Source organism: Miscanthus floridulus, chromosome 16 (assembly GCF_019320115.1).
Source record: "Miscanthus floridulus cultivar M001 chromosome 16, ASM1932011v1, whole genome shotgun sequence".
In the NCBI taxonomy this organism is placed as follows: Eukaryota; Viridiplantae; Streptophyta; class Magnoliopsida; order Poales; family Poaceae; genus Miscanthus; species Miscanthus floridulus.
In genome coordinates this window covers 49,335,898-49,351,648 of record NC_089595.1, presented here as the reverse complement: position 1 = coordinate 49,351,648, position 15,751 = coordinate 49,335,898, and positions in this window count along the sequence as shown.

The following is a 15,751-nucleotide window of genomic DNA, read 5'->3' as shown; positions in this document are numbered from 1 at the left end:
TGGCAATAAACATTGGAGTAGTTGAGGCACTTGCTGGAAGGGCAATAGTCCCCTGAGACATTAGAAGTAACGGATGTTCCTAGAGCGGAGTGGGCTCTGCACAATCAGTAAGAGTTAGAGTGAGAACAGTTTCATAAGTGAATAGAACTAATGTTTACACCAAAGTTTAGGAAGAAGAACGCGGGAACTCGAAACTTCTGAGATTCAGTCATCAAGGAATCGATTGCATAAGGATCGATATCAACTGATTCAGATGTGGCACTGGGATCGGCTCTCTTCGGATGACATTAGCGGATAACATCCATGAGCTACGATTAGCGTCGAGAAAAATGTCGGACTCTACAAAAAGGGAAAGATTAGGGTCCAAGTTATCTTAAGTTAGGAATGTTTTTCTCTTATACAAAGATTGTAACAAGTTGTACTTGAGTAGGATTCATGCTTAACTTCCGTGTATAAATATTGGACCCCGGCTATTGTAAAGGACATCAAATCAATCAATACCAATTACTTTTTTCGGCTTCACGCCAACCCTTAGGAGTAGGAGTAGTGTAGATCTCGGCGATTTGTTCAACAAGCAGGGCTTCATCGGTCTGGCCGACCTCCAGCTTGTCTGTAAGTACCATCATTGCTTATACTTCTGTTCGTAAGATTGCATCGGTTAAGTTTGACCTCCACTGCGAGCTTTAGCTTAAGCTAGTTATCAATTCTTATCTAGTTCAACTATGGCTACATCGGTTAAGTTCGATCTCCACTACTCGAATTAGATTAAGGTAAAGTTATCGACTCTACCTAAGGGTGGCATCCTTCTAGTAGATTCATTAAGTTACCGATCTTGCTGATATTCTTATTGTCATTAGTTTTTAGAAATATCAACCTACCCGATAGAGATCGATATAGATCGGCCTCACTTCCTTTTAATCCATCATTTATTTTGTTACATTACGATGGTTCTTACCTTAAACAACGGATTATGTTTCATCGGCCGTTCTGCTTTGATCTTGATTGTGCATAGTACGCGGTCAAGGCATGTCTAATCTCGAGAAGGTTTACTAGCTAGTTGATCTGGTCTATAGCTCGCTATTATGGATGCATCGATCCAGTCGACCCCCACTATTAGTACTTTAGATCAGAGGATGCTAGTTGATAGATTTGCTTTTGACCAGGCATGACCCTAGCTATTTGTTATGCCTGCATCGGCTAAATAGCCGATCGCTTGTGCATTAACACCTATAGCGTGTCTCCATGATTCTGTTAAATATGAAAAGATCTATTTATTTAAAGGTTTGATTTGTTGTCTTTATCATGGCTACCATCGATCCGATTGAACCCCACTGTTAAAGATAATAGGTTAGGTCTGATGAGTTCATAGGTCTATCCATGTTAAATAGTCGATTGTTCACATGCTGTAGTCCTTTTTCTACCTGAATCGGCTATTTCAGCCGATTCGTTTGTGCTTTCACACATATAGCATGTCTTTTAGAAAACCTATCAATGTATAGACGGTTTTATGGATTCTTTAATTTTAGTTTTTTATTATTATCATAGCTGCCATTGATCTGGTCGAACCTCACTGTTGATGGTAACAGATTAGATTCAGAGTGTTTGTAGATCGATTTGTACTAAACAGTCGATTTGTTCACATGCTATATCCTTTCTCGTAAGATTCATCAACTTAATGCTTTACACTGGTAATATCCACCTAGCTTATGATTTTGTTTATATCTGTGTGCATTGTACTTGTCATCATAAAATCAATCACAACCCATGAGCGTTACAGTCCTTAATAGCCGATTTCTTCATGTATCGGCTATTTAGTCGATTTCTCCATCTAGTTGCTCCTGAAGTGGCACACTTGGAACTATCTAGGCAAAACCGGCATGTTCCACCTTAAATTACTGATAAACTTTCTCTCTTTGTCAATTGTAGGTCAAATTGACTGGCACACATTCGGGAATTCACAGGATCGGCTAGCCATGCATTGAAGCCAAGTGGATCTCCAGTCGTGCTTCATCAAGCTGATCCTTCTGGCTTGCTGTGTGCCAGGCGCAGCGACATGTTTTTGCACCGACACACATTCTGGCACGCCCAGTGGGACACCGCAATCATCATGGCAACTCACAACAAAAGTGACATCCTTATGGTGCCTTATGAAGACCTACCTGATGAGGATAAAGATGTCATCAGTAAAGCTATGGAAGAATTTTAGAACAAGTGTTTATTGTCCTACACCAAGACATATGACAATAAAGTTGTTTAGAAATATCCACTACCAAGAGTTTTGTAGCATAGGCATGTTAGATACCCACAAAGCTGAGGATAGACATTTCTTCGTAGAGGCTGTAAACAAATCTGTTCATGATGCCATATTGAACCATAATACAGTTTTCTTAAACACATTCCACAACACCATGAAAGAGGTGTTTCATGGATATCCAATTGATCAGGTTGGACCAGTTTACTATAATATTCCACATCCATCAACTCAGGGGACTAATCAAGCCGGTACTAGCCATCAAGAAGTAGCACCAGCTAGTAATGATAATGTCTAGGCAGTTCAAAGCTCAATAGAGCAAGTTCAGGGTGCTACTACTAATCAGATGCAGTATAATCCTGGATCGTTAGTGCAGCATGTGCAATAGCCAACGGGGCAAGTTTAGAATCAAATGGTTAATTTTGGAACAGCAGGACAAATACCATTGTCAGCTCAAAAAATAGCGCCATCAGTTCAAAGGATTCGTAGAGATATAGATCCCAACATTTATAACCAGAAACTTCAAGCAACAAACCATCAAAGGACCCAATAGATAGAGATTTCACAAGGATATCATTATGGCACTAATTACAATACCCTTCATTTGATTCCAAATCTAGGATATCAAGGTACCTAAAATTTTAATCCGCAGATGGGTCAACAATTGTAGAGAAATCTAGATTCAAGTGCTACTAAGTTGTTGCTCAGAGTGACCAAGATGATGAAGAGTCAGTTCGGTTTGAAGCCAAAGGGACAAACCTTTTCGTACAAACGTCCATATCTAGAGTTGTATGATTTGTTCGCTCTTTCTATAAATTACAGGCTCCTAGAGTTTGCTAAATTCACTAGCCAAGATAGCAAAAACACAATAGTGCATGTTAGTCAGTATCTTACAAGTTGGGCAAAGCATCCATTGAAGAGGCTCATCGAGTTTGTTTCTTCTCCTTGTCCCTGTCAGGACCATCCTTCACTTGGTTTTCATCGTTGTTAGTTAATTCCATTACCAATTGGGTTGACCTAGAGAATAAGTTTCATATATATTTTTACACTGGGATAGGAGAAAAGAAAATTACTGATTTGATGTCCATAAGGTAGAGAACTAATGAATCATGCACCGAGTTTCTTCAGAGATTCCGAGAGACTAGAAATTTGTGCTTCTCATTGAATCTAACTGATGATTAGCTAGCTGCTTTGGCTGTTCAAGGAATGTTGCCAACATGGAGAGAGAAGCTGCTTGGGCAAGAGTTTGACAATTTAGGTCAGTTGTCTCAACGAGTGGCAGCGCTCAATGGCCAATTCTAGAATATGTGTAGAGATACCCGATTCTAGAAGAGTGCCGCAATTGCCAAAGCCTATAATCCATATTTAGTTGATGACGACGATGAGGATGATGAAGAAGAAGAGATTGTTGTGGCCAAATGGAATTGGGGTAAGAAGACAGTAATGATGCCAAATCCTTGGGGAAAAGGAGTTGAAGAGAGCTATGATTTTGATGTCACAAAATTGGATAAGCTCTTCAATTTCTTGCTTAATAAGGGACATATTAAGTTGCCCACCAATCATGTTATGTTGCCTCCTGATTAGTTGAAGAATAAATTCTGCAAGTTTCATAACGCTAATTCTCATTCTACTAATGAGTGCAAAATTTTCCAGCAACAAATACAGAAGGCTATTCAACAAGGGAGGCTCAAATTCGATACACCTCGGAAGATGAAAGTTGATGATAATCCTTTCCTAAGAGATCAAAACATGGCTGATGCTAGGTTGCTCAAAGGGAAGACTAAAGTCCTAACATCAACTAGGGCAAAAGAAACTAGAACCATTGACTCAAAGATGCAAATATCGGCTAATGAATATAGAGAGATTAGAAGGCGTTGTGACCAACAAAAGAGCCGATACGAGCAGGGAGAGACATCAAGGGATGGGGTAATAAGGCCACATGTCACATCTTGAATTTTGTTGAATAAATGGCAGCAGCAAAAGGAAAAGGATTATTAGTGTTGGTTAGAAGAGAAAGAATACCAGTGTCAACAGGAGAAAGAGAGGAATGAAAGAAAGCAAGCTGAATCACATTGGAATTGTCCTTTCTTCAGACACTATAGGAATGAAGGTTTGAAATTGCCTACTAGAAATAATTGCCCAGAGTGCAGTGAGCAATATTGGGAGTAGGCAATCTCAAGCCAACCATCGGTCTATCCATGCTCGAGATGAGTATCATCACAATAATATGGATTGGTGCTTAAAAAATAAAAGTGTTCATGATCAGCTTAGGAAACAAGTTTTTGATTAAAACTAGGCTGATTATAAAGAAGAAGATAATGAGGAAGAGTATGTTTGGTAGAAAGTGCAATGGTGTCCAGGAGGTTTGACAAGAAGCCAGAAAAGAAGGGTGCAATGCCTAAGGAATAGAGAACTAGAATAGGTTTAGGTGTCTGGTAGACCTCAAGTGTGGTGTACTAAATAAACAGCCAATAGGGGTCAACCATCGGCTAATATTCAAATAGATTTTCTATTGCCATTAGAATTCAGAGCTCCAGCAGATCACGAAGTCTATTTAGATTTTGATGAATCAGAATATGAGGAGATAGTTGCCAGGTTGAGAGTTGTGCATCAAGCTATATTCAATAAGCTAGTCAAGCATAGGCGCTTAAAAGCTTTATATGTAAAAGGTTTTGTCGATGGGAAGCCACTGAGCAAAATATTGGTGGATGGAGGTGCTTCTATCAATCTTATGCCTTGTACCACTTTTTATAAACTTAGCAAGGGACCAAGAGATTTGATTGAGATCAACATGATGTTTAAGGATTTTGGGGGTAATGCATCTAAGACCAGGGGGCAATGAACGTCGAGTTGATAATCAAAAGTAAAACTTTGCTCACCACATTCTTCGTCATTGATAGAAAAGGGTCATACAGTTTACTTCTTGGTCATGATTGGATTCTTGCAAATTGTTGTGTACCATCGACTATGCATCAATGCTTTATTTAGTGGCATGGAGATGATGTTGAGCTAGTTTACGCTAATGATTCTGTAAGTATCACAATAGCTGATCCAGTATATTGGGAACTAGAAGACTTTGAATGTTTTTCTGGCAAGTTATGGGAAGGAGGCTTCATTAAAGTCAATAGCCGATCCAAGGAGTCAGCTCTAAGAGTTTGTTTTAATGGATAATCCAATAGATGGTATGGATGGTAAACTCAGACATGGCTTCACGTCGGTTGATGAAATAGAATAAATAGATATTGGTTCTAGAGATAGGCATAGGCTGACATATGTAAGTGCTAAGTTGGGTCCTAAGTATAAGCAAGAGTTGGTAGATTTATTAAAGGAATTTAAAGATTGTTTTACTTGAGAATATTACAAGATGCCTGGTCTAGATTGATCAATTGTTGAACATCGATTGCCAATCAAACCTGGATATTGGCCATTTAAACAAGATTCAAGGCGATTCCACCCAAACATCCTTGATGATATCAAAAAGGAGACTGAAAGATTGCTAGAAGTGAAATTTATCCGACCGTGCCAATGTGCAGAGTGGATATTGAATGTTGTTCCTGTGTATAAGAAGAAACAGAAGTTAAAAGTTTGCATCAATTTTAGAGATTGGAACAAGGCTACACCCATGGATGGTTATCCAATGCCAATAGCTGATATGTTGGTAGATGAAGCAGCCAGACAAGGTTATTAGTTTCATGGACGACAATGCAGGATAGAACCAAATTTTTATGGCTGAGGACGACGTAGCAAAAATAGCTTTTAGATGCCCTGGCGCAATCGGTTTATTTGAATGGGTTGTGATGACCTTTGGTTTGAAGAATCCTGGGCCAACTTATTAGAGGGCGATGAATTATATTTTTCATAAGTTGATCGGCAAGATTGTTGAAATCTACATTGACGATGTGATGGTAAAATCTAAGGGGTACAAGGAACATCTAGCTGATTTGCGGGAGACTTTGGAGTGCACAAGAAAACATGGTCTAAAGATGAATCCCAATAAGTGTGCCTTTGGAGTATCAGCTGGACAATTTTTAGGTTTCATGGTCCACGAGAGAGGAATTGAAATTGGTCAAAAAAGTATGAAAGCAATTGTTGAGGCAGTGCCCCCAACTACTAAAATAGAATTACAAACTTTGCTTGGTAAGATTAATTTTATCAGGAGGTTTATTTCAAATTTGTCAGAAAGGGTTCTACCATTTTCTCCCTTGTTGAAGTTGAAAATGATCAAGAATTTAAGTGGGGTGATGTACAACAAAAGTCATTTGAGGAGATAAAATAATACATGAAATGTCTACCCGTGTTGGTCCCTCCTCATCAAGGTAAGCCTTTTAAGTTGTACGTATCGGCCAATGACCAAATGATTGGATCAGCCTTGATGCAAGAGTTTGAAGGAAAAGAATGAGTTGTTTTCTATCTAAGTAGAAGGCTTTTGGATCTAGAAACAAGATATTCTCCCATCAAAAAGTTATGCTTGTGCTTATATTTCTCGCAATAAGTTGCGACATTATTTGTTATCGACTGAGTGTATAGTTGTTTCTAAGGCTGATGTGATCAAGCACATGCTATCAATGCCGATATTAAATGGAAGAATGGGGAAGTGGATTCTTGCGTTGTCAGAATTTGACTTGAGGTACGAATCAGCTAAAGCAGTCAAAGGGCAAGTAATAGCCGATTTTGTCACCCAACATCACAAGCCAAGTGTTGGCTATGTAGAGCCGATACCTTGGACGTTATTCTTTGATGGATCATCATGCAAGCAAGGTGGTGGCATTGGTATTGTTATTATTTCACCTCGGGGGGCAAGTTTTGAGTTTGCTTTTCTGACTGAACCAATGACTACCAACAATCAAGCAGAATATGAAGATATTCTTAAGGGACTTCAACTTCTTCATGATGTAAAAGCCGAGTCAATTGAACTATTTGGAGATTCACAGTTGATTATTAATAAGTTGATCAACCTGTATGAATGTAAAGATGATATTATGAAGGGATACTGTGATGAATGCCAGAAGTTACTCAAGGAGTTTCCTCATATTTCTCTTCAGCATATCCCAAGAGCACGGAATCAAGAGGCTAATCGGTTGGCTCAAAGTGCGTCAGGTTATCAAGTGTTTCAAGAGATCTTAAGTAGTGAAACCTTGACTAATGATTAGAGAATTGAAATAGCTGATTACCTTAAGAATCCATCATAGAAGGTCACCAGGAAGCTAAGGTATAAATCGACTAAGTATGTTTTGCTAGATGATCAGCTATATTACAAGACAGTCGATGGGGTGTTGCTTAAATGCTTAAATCAATAAGAGGCTAAAGTGTTGATGGGTGAAGTGCATGAAGGGATATGTGGAGCTCATCAATCGTCTTGTAAGATGAAATGGATTATTCATAGGACTAGATATTCCTAGCCAACAATATTGGAAGATTGTTTTGAATATTATAAAGGGTGCTAGGATTGTCAACATTTTGGTAATATTCAGAAATCACCCGCATCTGCTATGAATCCAATAATCAAACCATGGCCATCTCAAGGATGGGGAATTGGTCTAATTGGCTAGATTTTTCCGTCTTCTGAAACGACCCCAATTTCCGCAAAGGGAAACTCACAGCGTCAAAGTGTAATAAGACCATTGTAGATCATATTACCCAAGTTTCCAGTCGAATACCACATCCATATAACGATAATATCAGAGTACAATAGTGCGGAATAACATAATTTATTACATCGCCGCATTGGCGGAATCAAAAGTAGCATTTATTCAGAATAGCTTGAAAATAAGATCGCCAAACTCGAGCGTAGTCACGAACCCCTCAACCGTCAAACTCCTCGGAACTATACTCCTCAGTAGAACCTGTGTGCCAAAATTTATCAGTATGATTTGTACTGGCCACTCCCACCATATGAGCAATGCTTTGTGGAAATTGGATGCAAGTTGGATATAATCAAAAGGAACCTATAAGGCTGGGGTTTCCTATGTATTAGCATATCAAGTGTATAATAATAGTTGATCAAGTTTTAACACCATTCCCACACACATTCCACCCCATTCCCTTTCTAGAGCCAGGTTTTGATTCCTGGGATTGATATACCACCATCTCCACACCATCACCATACCATCGCTCAATCGATAGGCCAACACCCCCTCAGCACTGTCTCAAGGCCCGTAGCCCCTGGCTACGACCGTCACTCTCTCACGGGGGAAGAAGAGAAGGACTCATCTCACTATCTAGTTTAAGCGAAACACAGGAAAGGTCCATAGCCGACAAGTCAGCATATGTATCGATCGATCAACCATACACTCTTCAGAGGTTTTACATAACCACAAGATCTGCCTTCTTCGCTGACCGTCGTCAACTAGGCTGATTTCGGCCGCTTGCTAGCCTAAGATAATGCCACCCTACCATTCAGCCCTGGTACGCCCCAAGTCTAGTCTGGGGCGGCTGAAACTGTGAGTCATGAGCCAGGTCCACAAGGTCTCCATGAAGTCTCAGAAGGGTGTGGGGGAATCCTCCGTGCCCTATACCTCCTTACACTATCCGCTATCAACCTAGCAGTAGTGGCAGTATCCTACCAAGTACTCTGGCCGTCCCGCACCATATAGGGCGAGTGGTACGTAAGGCTTCCCGGTGAATCTGAGTACTAGTAAGTCCTTAGGGTTGACCAAGCTAGAATGTCTCCATCAGGGTTTCCATTTACCATGCCACCACAGCACCTCCATCCTAGGCTCCTCCCATCACAGGTTCACACCCAGGACCACCTCATATACCATTTACCCACCATAGGTATCCATTTCTAGGGGTGCCCAGGTAGCACCCCATGGCAAGACTTGCCCTAGGCTCGTCGTATACTCCAACTTGGTCGACACAACCCTCACCCTCCACACACCCAAGTCACACATGGGCACTCTCCCCATAGCCCAGATAACACCAATTTCCACCACGCATGTAGTATAAGCGTAGTAGAAGTATAAGTAATGAAATATATATAGCTATAAGAGTGTGTCTAGCCTAATAGCAGGGTATGCAGGTGGTAAGGTTGCGTCAAGGTAAAGACCTTCAAGTAAGCATACTACCATGCAATTCCTATCATAATATGACTGTAGCAGTAAAGTAAAGCAATAGCAGTTCTATATTAGCCATGCGTAATAGGTGCTACGAGGTTGGGTGTGATGTGGCACCTTTAGTGTAGTCGTCTCCGTACTCCTCATGGTACTCACGATCCTCGTCTATCTGGTTCTCCTCTGAGTCTACAAACGATCGCATTATAGTCACGTTAGCGACGTCTATAGAATAGCACAAAGAAGCAATGAAAACTCAAAAGAGCCAAATGCACTCAAACATGGGTTCATTGCATAGAGCTCGATTTTAGATGAATTTTGGTCCTGGTTTCATATTTTTCTAAGGTCATATGAATTAGTTATGAATTTCCAAAGATTAAATCATCTCTGAAAATAGAAAAAGGCTGAATTACTCCTGGGCTGACACGTGTCATGCAGTGACTAGTCCACGTGGCATGCTAACGTCAGCATGACATCAGCGTCTCGGTTCCGAGCTGACAAGTGGGGTCCAGCTAACGTCAACATGATGTCAGCATCACGTCATCAGTTCCGACATGTGGGTCCATGGGCTCTTGGGTCACTGACATGTGGGTCTGGTCAAAGTCAATGTTAGTCAACGGCGAGTCAATGGTCAACGATCTATGGTCAATGGTCAGGGTCACTGCCGTGTGGGGCCAGGGCTACAGACGTCAGCATGATGTCACCCTGGCTGTGTTGGCTTCTAATGTGTGGGTCCCGTGTGACGTCAGCATGATGTCAGCATCTAACATGTGGGTCTAGAGTGTCTGTGCCACTAACATGTGGGGCCAGGTCAATGGTCAATGTTGACCGATCAACGGTCAACATGGGCTGGGTCTCAAATGGGCTTTGGTGGGCTCGAGTTGGGCCGAGCTTTGGCCCACCATGTGGCATGCTATGGCGCTGCCACGTCATGTCCTTGGGCCTCTACTAGGCTTTGTTTCCAAGCTGTGGGCATGAGCGTGGCTCACGGTGGACCCATGTTCACGGTCCATGGACCTAAGGCAGGATCCATGGTGGGCCAAGTCCACCCTTCTCTCTTCTGGCTTGGTCCATGTACACCGGGTGCAGGTGCAGGTGGCCAGCAAGGGGAGTTTCCCCTGTTTCTCCCATGGCTGTGCTCTTGTCGGCAGCGTGCCTCATCAACGAGCCTTGCCATAGGCGCTGGTGCCCAATTGAGGAGGGGAAAAGCTCCCCCATGCCATGGCGACTACGACGGTGGGGTCAAAGTGGCGGCCAAAGCTCCCTAGGTCTCTAGCCATGACGAACGGCGGCTCAGCGTGGCGGTGCTCATCGGTGAGCCCCTTCCAGCGGCGCTGGTGTTCAACTAAGGTGGCCAACAGCTTGGCCTTACCTTGGCGGGTGCCTTGGTGAAGCTTGCAAGGTGGCTAGACGGCTCCAGTTGGCTGGCCATGGTGGCGGTGCACGGCAGGACTCCAGCCGAGGTCTGGTGCTCATGGCCGGAGCGCTATGGTCGACTAACGGGGTTATGGTCTACACGGCTATCATCTAGACATCACGGCAATGCTCTATAGCTATGTCCTAGCCCAGCGAGGTAGCCGGATGCGCGTGTGGTGGCCTCGCCATGATGACGGCGTCGTCGTGAGCGCGGTGTGCGTAGACTCTGCTTCGACATCCGTGGGGCTAGGAGGAGGTCTCAGCAGCGAGAAGCTCACCGTCGGTGCTGTGGAAGATGGGATGGCAGTGCAGTGATGAGTTGTGGCCATGTAGCTCCAGAAGTAGTGCAGCATGGCATCGTGGCGTCGTCTCCTGCTCCGGCGACACCGACGGCGTCGCACGGCTTCAGCACTCCCCCCTTCTTCTTCCTCTTCTCCCTCTGCTCTCTTGTTTCTCTCTCTCTCTTGGCTTGGGCATGCAGGGGGTGGCCACAAGGTGGCGGCAGGCATGGGAATGCGCTAGGGCAACCAGGGCCAAGGCTCTTATAGCCGACCGAGGAACGGCGGAGCCCGGTGATCGGCGGATGGGGATCAAGGGCGATCAGAGGCGCGTGCTGCATCCAACGGCCATGAGTGGTTGCATGGGCGTAGTGCCAAGGAGACAAGGCCATGCCCCGGGCATGACCCCCTGGCCTGCCCCTGCCATCGCTGTCGGCCTTCGGTCGCGCGGCGGTTGAGGCGTGGCATGGAGAAGATGAACAGGAGGGCTAACATGCGGAGCCCATGTGGCAGCGGTTGTAGGCGAGGTGAGAGCGGAGTGCGGGCATGAGCGGCGTGCTGGGCCAGCTCATGGGCCATGCGCACATGCTGGGAAAATGGGAATGGTTGGCAGGGCGGTTGGGCGGGCTGGGCCGTGAAGCCGAGTAGGCCTGGGCCACAGCGAGGCTTCCACCTTTCTTTTCTTTTTCTATTTTTCTTTTCTTCTCCTTTGTTTGAATTCAAATTTGGTTTTGGAATTTGAATTAAAAATTGGTGTGCCAAATTCATTGGAGTTTTAGATATGAGGCCCACAACATTCTTATATAAATATTAGGAATTTATTTAGCTATTTTGTATAAGAAAAATAGGTGTGGTTTTGTTATACAAAAATAGAATTAGTTTTTCTCTTTAAACCTTTATTCTTTGGTTTGAGTATTAATTATTTTATGGTTTATTACTTTATTGGAGTTGTTAAGCATATCATAACTCAAATGGAAATCTAAATCACATTTTGAATTAACAATGTATGCAATACTTTATTTGTTAGAATTTAAATAAACATAGTTAACTAATGACATGCCATGCTTGTGTGTTGACTTGGGTTGGGGTTAGACCTAATGCATCTCTTAGGTTGGGTTTCTATACATGGCACTCATCATCACATGGGGGTTTTAAGAAAAATTTTGTAGTTGGTATTTTTAGTGTATGGATTTTTGGGTTGTTATAGTCCTACCCCTTAACAGAATCTTGTCCCCAAGATTAAAGCATAACGTACTCTTCGAAGAGGTAAGGCTATCGTAGCCGGAGGTCAGACCCTTTCTCCCATGTTGCTTCTCTCTCAGTGTGATTACTCCATTGGATCTTGCACATAGGAATAGTCTTGCTTTGGGTCCCTTTGGTATCTCTGCCCAGAATCCTGATATGATGTCCTTTATACTCAAGTGTATCTTGAATGTCAACTGTATTAGTTGGAACTACTTCATCGGGCACTCTCAAACACTTGCGTAGCTGTGAGACATGGAATACGGGATGTACACCCACCAATTCCTCGGGTAGCTCAAGTTTGTAGGTGAGCTTTCCAATCCTCTTGCAAATCTTGTATGGGCCAACAAATCTAGGGGCAAGCTTTCCTTTCACATGGAATCTGACAGTTCCACGTAGTGGGGATACTTTGAGATAGACGAAGTCTCCCACATTGAACTCAAGTTCTCTTCTTCTTTTGTCAGCATAGCTCTTGTATCGGCTTTGGGCAATTCTCAAGTTCTCCTTCACTTAAGAAACTCCTTCTTCAGCATCTTGAATCTTGGCGGAGTCAAAGAACGATCTTTCTCCCGGTTGGGACCACATCAAAGGTGTCTTACAAGGTCTGCCATATAGAGCTTCAAATGGCGACATCTTGATACTGGCTTGGTAGCTGTTGTTGTAAGAGAACTCTGCATAGGGTAGGCATTTGTCCCAGTCAGAGCCATAATTCAGTAGACTAGCACGAAGCATGTCTTCTAAGATTTGATTTACTTGTTCTGTCTATCCATCTGTCTATGGGTGATAAGCGGTACTAAAATCGAGTTTGGTTCCAATGGACTTGTGCAGAGCGTCCCAGAATCGGGACACAAACTGAGGACCACGATCAGATACAATACTAGAGGGAGCTCCATGCAGTCTGAGAATATGCTCAACATATAGGTCTACTAATTTTTCTGCATTGGTCTTGGCCTTTACTGGTATAAAGTGAGCAATCTTGGTCAGATGATCAACAATCACCCAGATGGAATCATTGCCTCTCTGTGAATAGGGCAATCCAACTATGAAATCCATAGATATGCTCTCCCACTTCCACTCGAAAACATCAAGAGGCTTTAGCAAACCTATAGGCCTTTGATGTTCAGCCTTGACTCTATTACAGGTGTCACAACATGCCACATGTCCTGCAATGTCTGTCTTCATGCCCTTCCACCAGAAGTGTTTCTTTAAGTCTTGGTACATCTTTGAACCTCTAGGGTGAATATAGTACTTGGAATCATGAGCTTCTAATAGAATTTCCTCTTGTAGTACCGGGTCAGATGGAACACAGATTCGATTCTTGAACCAGATGGTTCCTTGTTCATCTTCCTAGTGGTTGGTCTTGTAGCCTAGTTTCATCAGACCACAGAGATATTCGATCTCTTCACAACTTTTCTGAGCTTGATGGATATGATCTGTGAGATCATACTGTATGCAGAGCTCATTCAATAAGCCATACGGTAGTATCTCTAGTTGGAAATCATCAATCTCTTCCTTGAGCTTAGGTGGTACGGATTCAGTGATCAAGGTGTGACAGTAACTCTTGCGACTAAGAGCATTTGTGACTACATTAGCTTTTCTCAGATGATAGTGAATTTCTAGGTCATAATCCTTGATCAACTCTAGCCATAAATGTTGCCTCATACTTAGATCTTCCTGAGTGAAAAAGTACTTCAAGCTCTTGTGATCCGTATAGATATCACACTTGTTGCCTATCAAGTAGTGTCTCTAGATCTTTAAGGCATGCACAACTGCTGCTAACTCAAGATCATGGGTTGGGTAACGGTTCTCATGTTCTTTCAACTATCGAGACGCATATGCTATCACTCTCCCATCTTGCATCAGTACACAACCAAGTCCTTGACGGGATGCATCACAATAGACTACAAAATCTTTACTGATATCAGGCAATGCTAGCACAGGAGTTGTGGTAAGCTTTTGTTTCAATTTCTGGAAGCTTTATTCACACTTGGGCATCCATTCAAACTCCTTAGTCTTCTTCAGAAGGTTGGTCATTGGACGGGCTATCTTGGAGAAGTTCTTAATGAATTAGCGATAATATCCTGCCAATCCCAAGAAGCTTCTGACTTCTGTCACATTACAGGGCTGATCCCACTCTTTCACAGCTTCAATCTTGGCTGGGTCAACTGCGACACCTTCAGCTAATAATACATGGCCTAAGAAGGCAACTTCCTGAGCCAAAACTCGCATTTGCTGAACTTTGCGTAGAGCTGATGTTGGGCTAATTTCTCAAGCACGGTTCTCAGATAATGTTCATGTTCTTCGGCGGTGGGTGAATAAACGAGGATTTCATCAATGAATACTACCATGAACTTATCCAGTTCATCCATGAAAACCTTATTCGTCATGTTCATGAAGTAGGTGGGAGCATTCGTGAGTCCAAAGGACACCATGGTGAACTCAAACTGCCCATACCTAGTCACGAAAGCTGTCTTTGGGATGTCACTCTCTCAAATCTTCATCTAATGATAGCCGGATCTAAGATCAATCTTGGAGAAATACTTGGCACCTCGAAGCTGATCAAGCAGATCATCAATCCTTGGTAGAGGGTACTTGTTTTTGATGGTGACTGCATTCAAGTTTCGGTAATCAATGCACATTCTCATTGAGCCATCATTCTTCTTAACAAACAGAACAGGGGATCCCCAGGGTGAAGCATTGGGTCTGATATATCCTTTCGAGATGAGCTCATCAAGCTGTTTCTTGAGCTCAGCCAGTTCATCAACTGACATGCGGTAGGGTCTCTTGGCAATGGGTCCTGGTCCCAGCAAAAGATCAATGATGAACTCTACATCACGGTCTAGTGGCATACCCAGTAATTCTTTAGGGAATACATCGGGATAGTCTTTGACCATAGGCACATCATGAATCGTACGTTACAACATTTCGCAGACGTTCGCAAATAGATTACATCATCACAGAGTCATCGTTATTACAAAACAAGTCTTGTAAACATGCGGAAGCAAATAGTTTAACTCACACACCTGAGTTCAAATACACATACTGGTTCACTGATCACAGCCCACAAAAGCATTTAGATAAGAGAACAGAGATCATGCCCATGATCTAGTCTTCATCACCCGCCGGGTGGAGACAATACTTACAGAATCCCTGATATAGAAGGTCATCTGCAACAAGAGGGAATAAACCCTGAGTACAAGAATGTACTCAGCTAGACTTACCCGTCGAAAACCAAACAAATGACACCAAGGATTATGCATAGCTTAATGTAGTGGATCTGGCTGACACTTTCTTTTTGCAGAAAAGCATAAGTAATAATGATCAACTCTTAACCTGAACTAGCAGTGACTTTTAGCCATTAACCTGTCAACTATATTAGCACCTGTACTAAGCAACCATTTTATTAGGGTGCAAACACTAATAACCATATCAGGTATTCATTGTGGTAACCTTATCATCATCATCCATTTAACCATATCGTTAAATTAATTGAATCTACGTTGCCGCTGCTTAGT